Raw genomic sequence first — 5,422 nt, 5'->3', positions numbered from 1 at the left:
AAATGATATTCCTCCCGAGGCTGAAATGTTTTGTATACTTCGTCCCTCTGTGGGATCGAATCACCACCTTGATGCTTTTTATATTTCATGCCCCGTTGATTTGATTTATTTTCTCCGGTTCCAATTTTAAACACGCCAAATGCTGTCTTTATGATTTCAAACAGTCAGTTCGCATCCAAAGGTTTAATCAATATGAATTTGAACCACCATGGAGAGACATTCACCTGACAGCAACAGTGGAACGAAAGGGGCCTAGATTTTTCTCTTTAGATCAAAGAGTGTGAGACGGCGAATGAGAGGCACTGCAACGCGCAACTGGTATTTGGGCGGAGAAAGACAATCGTGGAAATAGAGAGAGAGTTTGTTTGAACTTGCAATATTCAAGAATGGGAGGAAAGGAATGCTGGGAGAAATGGTTTCAAAAAATCAGCAAGAGACAAAGAGACCAAGTTCCTCCGTAGAATACCCGTAATCCGGCAAATTGATCACGGCCAACACAGCGAACCTGTTAATCCATGGACAATCTGGCTCATTTTAGCATGGCCAATACACCGAACGTTCACATCTTTGCACTGCGGGGGGATCTCGAGCAGGTAGAGAAAACCGATGCAGACACCGGGAGAACGTCCAAATACCATAAGTTTGGGATGAATATCGGAATTGTTATGTATTATATATTACAGCCATTGCATTGTTATTTTTATGAGCCCGGTTAATTATCCTTGTTGCAGGAACATTATTATGGAACCAAAGTTAAGGCATCCAAACTTGTGTATCTACTAAAGTTGTTTTTAGGGAGTCATAAACTCTGCGTCATGATAGATTCCAAACAGTTGATGACCAAGTACATCGACAGTTACAGACATGCTTCGCCGGTGACGTATGGCGCCGTGATCGTCTCGTGGTTAGTGCTCTGCGTTGTGGCCGCAGCAATTTCGATTCAGAGTCACGGCAGCGATAATTTGATGAGTTTTTCACAAATGAACTGATGAGGAATTCTCTGAGGAAAGGACTCTTTAAAACGGGCTCACATCTGAGTGCATGCTTCTGCTCCTGTTTGATGCTCCAGAATTCAAACGCTTGTGAATACGAGAATCTCTTCAGCTCCCAGTTTTTTATTTTAACTATTATCAGCAAGCATACTCCTCAGGTTCTTGTCTGGTTGGAAGCGAAAACAGACTCTCTCAATTTGCTGCATCATCTTCTTTGGCCATTCACCCAAAATGTTCAAGTGTCTCAAGTAAAGACCCACGGAACCTTCTGTATACGCGGAGAATATTCTTGGTCTGGATGGTCCCTCCATCTGCATGAATTTCCTGACATCTGACATGATGCAATGAAGAGGAGCGGGCAGGATTTTGGGAGATAATGCCAGTTGGCAATGGAGAAAATGGAAAAGAAGCGACACACGGAAATCAAGCACTAGTTTTGTGAATGTTGGGAAACACTTCGAGAAAGAGACACCGGGGAGAACGAAGGGCGCTGCCCGACTGCTCATCGACAGTGACGTCACATTTCCATTGGTTAGAATGATTCGAGAAATCAACTGATATTTAGAATCTAAGAAAACTGTCCTTACTGCACATCAGAATATACAGTTTAATTATAGTTTCATTGCGAATAGCTGGAAGCAGAAAATACAACAATGGCTCGAATGTAGAAGGCTGGAAGGCGTTATTGACAGGGCTACGGATAGTGGCGTAGTCTTTGTTCTGTGACACATAATCAACGTGGCTTGAAACACAGACTCCGTTCTCTCTCCACAGATGCTGTCAGACCTGCTGAGATTGCCCAGCATTTTGTGTTTTTGTTCCAGATTGGTGCATCAACAAGAAGGAACTGTTACGATGTGGACAAGATGAGACTGTGTCCATCTTAAATTGGCTTGTTTATTGGAGCTAAAAGAGCATTTGTCGTCTCTGTGGCGCAATCGGTCAGCGCGTTCGGCTGTTAACTGAAACAATCCATGGACAATCTGGCTCATTTTAGCATGGCCAATACACCGAACGTTCACATCTTTGCACTGCGGGTGGGATCTCGAGCAGGTAGAGAAAACCGATGCAAACACCGGGAGAACGTCCAAATACCATAAGTTTGGGATGAATATCGGAATTGTTATGTATTATATATTACAGCCATTGCATTGTTATTTTTATGAGCCCGGTTAATTATCCTTGTTGCAGGAACATTATTATGGAACCAAAGTTAAGGTATCCAAACTTGTGTATCTACTAAATTTGTTTTTAGGGAGTCATAAACTGTGCGTCATGATAGATTCCAAACAGTTGATGACCAAGTACATCGACAGTTACAGACATGCTTCGCCGGTGACGTGTGGCGCCGTGATCGTCTCGTGGTTAGTGCTCTGCGTTGTGGCCGCAGCAATTTCGATTCAGAGTCACGGCAGCGATAATTTGATGAGTTTTTCGCAAATGAACTGATGAGGAATTCTCTGAGGAAAGGACTCTTTAAAACGGGCTCACATCTGAGTGCATGCTTCTGCTCCTGTTTGATGCTCCAGAATTCAAACGCTTGTGAATACGAGAATCTCTTCAGCTCCCAGTTTTTTATTTTATCTATTATCAGCAAGCATACTCCTCAGGTTCTTGTCTGGTTGGAAGTGAAAACAGTCTCTCTCAATTTGCTGCATCAGCTTCTTTGGCCATTCACCCAAAATGTTCAAGTGTCTCAAGTAAAGACCCACGGAACCTTCTGTATACGCGGAGAATATTCTTGGTCTGGATGGTCCCTCCATCTCCATGAATTTCCTGACTTCTGGCATGATGCAATGAAGAGGAGCGGGCAGGATTTTGGGAGATAATGCCAGTTGGCAATGGAGAAAATGGAAAAGAAGCGACACACGAAAATCAAGCACTAGTTTTGTGAATGTTGGGAAACACTTCGAGAAAGAGACACCGGGTAGAACGAAGGGCGCTGCCCGACTGCTCATCGACAGTGACCTCACATTTCCTTTGGTTAGAATGATTCGAGAAATCAACTGATATTTAGAATCTAAGAAAACTGTCCTTACTGCACATCAGAATATACAGTTTAATTATAGTTTCATTGCGAATATCTGGAAGCAGAAAATACAACAATGGCTCGAATGTAGAAGGCTGGAGGGCGTTATTGATAGGGCTACGGATAATGGCGTAGTCTTTGTTCTGTGACACATGATCAACGTGGCTTGAAACACAGACGCCGTTCTCTCTCCACAGATGCTGTCAGACCTGCTGAGATTGCCCAGCATTTTGTGTTTTTGTTCCAGATTGGTGCATCAACAAGAATGAGCTGTTACGATGTGGACAAGATGAGACTGTGTCCATCTTAAATTGGCTTGTTTATTGGTGCTAAACGAGCGTTGATCGTCTCTGTGGCGCAATCGGTCAGCGCGTTCGGCTGTTAACGGAAAGTTTGGTGGTTCGATCCCACCCAGCGACGTAGGGTTATCCCACCCCGGGTGAAGCGTATTTTACTTTGTCCCTCTGTGGGATCGAATCAACGCCTTGGTGCTTTTTATATTTCATGCCACGTTGATTTGATTTCTTTTCTCCGGTTCCAATATTAAACACGCCAAATGCTGACTTTCTGATTTTAAAAATTCAGTTCGCATCCAAAGAGTTAATGAATATCAATTTGAATTACCATTGAGAGACATTCACCCAATAGCAACAGTGTGATGAAAGGATCTTACATTTTTCTCTTTGGATCAAAGAGGGCGAGACGGCGAATGAGAGACGCTCCAAAGTTTAACTGGAATGCGGGCGGAGATGTTGAGTCGTAGAAATAGAGAGAAAGATGGATTGCACTGACAATATTCAGGAATGAGAGGAAAAGGACACAGGATGAAATGGTTTTTAAAATATCAGCAGGGGTCTTCGTGATCAAGCTCCTCCGTCGAATGCCAGTCACCTGGCACGTTGATCTTGGCCAATCCAGCGAAAGTGCTAGTCTATGGACAATCTGGCACACTTTAGCATGGCCAATCCACCGAACCTTCACATCTTTGGACTATGGGAGGGACCTCGAGCAGGCGGAGAAAACCGGTGCAGAGACGGGAGAAAGTCCAAATGCCATATATTTGGGCTGAATGTCGAAATTGTTATGTGTTATGAATTATGGCGGTTCTTTTTATCAGCGTGGTTTAAAATGTATATATCCTCGTTGCAGGAATATTACTCTGGAACCAATGTTGAGGTATCCAAACTGTGTATCTACGAAACTTGTAATGAGAGAGTCATAATGTGTTAGCCATGATAGATTCCAAACAGTTGATGACCAAGTACATCGGCAGTCACAGTGCACCGAGGCGGTAACGTGTGGCGTCGTGATCGGAAAGTGGTTAGTACTTTGCGCTGTGGCTGCATCAACCTCGCTTCGACTCCGAATCACGTCAGCGATAAGTTAATGTGCATCTCGGAAATGAACGAGTGCGGAATTCTCTGTATAAGGCCTCTTTAAAGCGGGTCACAACTGAGTTCATGTTTCTGCTCCTGTTAGAGGCTCCTGAATTCAAACTGTTGTGAATACGAGAATCTCCTCAGATCACGGTTTTATATTTTAACTAGTATCATCTATCATACTCCGCCGGGTCTTTTATTTTTGCAAGTGAAACAGTCTCTCTCAATTTGTTCCATCAGCCTCTTCGGCTATTCACCCAAAACTTTCAAGTGTCTCAACCAAATACCCACTGAACCCTCTTTATACGCGGAGAATAATCTTGGTCTCGATAGTCCCTCCATGGAAATGAATTTCCTGACATCTGGTCATGAAGCAGTGAGGAGGAGAGGGCAGAATTCTGAGAAATGGAGCCACTTGGCAGTGGAGAAAAGGAAACGAAGCAACACATGAAAATCAAGCACTAGTTTTGTGAATGTTGGGAAACACTTCGAGAAAGAGACTCCGAGGAACGAAGGGCGCTGCCCGACTGATCGTCGACAGTCAAGACACATTTCCTTTGGTTAGAATGAGAAATCAACTGATATTTAGAAACTAAGAAAACTGTCCTAACTGCACATCAGAATTTACAGTTTTATTATAGTTTCACTGCGAATATCTGGAAGCAGAAAATACAAAAATGGCTCGAATGTCAAAGGCTGGAGGAGCGTTATTGACAGGGCTACGGATAATGGTGTAGTCTTTGTTCTGTAACACAAAGTCACCCTGTCTTGAACCTTAGACTCCGTTCTGACTTCTCAGATGCTGTAAAACCTGCCGAGATTGCCCAACCTTTTGTGTTTTTGTTCCAGATTTGTGCATGGACAATAATTTGCTCTTATGACGTGGCCAGGATGAGATTGTTTCCATCATAATTTGGAATGTTTATTCGAGCGAAGTGAGCAGTTGTCGTCTCTGTGGCGCAATCGGTTTGCGCCTTCGGCTGTTAACCGAAAGGTTGGTGATTCAATCCCACCCGGAGACG

At 43.6% G+C, this 5,422-nt stretch overlaps 2 non-coding genes across 2 annotated transcripts; both read left to right on the top strand.

Moving 5' to 3' along the window:
* Window positions 1-3,367: 3,367 nt before the first annotated feature.
* trnan-guu (transfer RNA asparagine (anticodon GUU)) lies at window positions 3,368-3,441 on the top strand. Its single transcript has one exon. It is a non-coding gene; the product is annotated as a tRNA-Asn (tRNA).
* Window positions 3,442-5,348: 1,907 nt separating this feature from the next.
* Window positions 5,349-5,422, top strand: trnan-guu (transfer RNA asparagine (anticodon GUU)). The gene has a single exon. It is a non-coding gene; the product is annotated as a tRNA-Asn (tRNA).

Source organism: Scyliorhinus torazame, chromosome 14 (assembly GCF_047496885.1).
Source record: "Scyliorhinus torazame isolate Kashiwa2021f chromosome 14, sScyTor2.1, whole genome shotgun sequence".
Lineage (NCBI taxonomy): Eukaryota > Metazoa > Chordata > Chondrichthyes > Carcharhiniformes > Scyliorhinidae > Scyliorhinus > Scyliorhinus torazame.
Note: the sequence above shows the minus strand (reverse complement) of the source record. Positions and strands in the feature narration are given on the sequence as shown.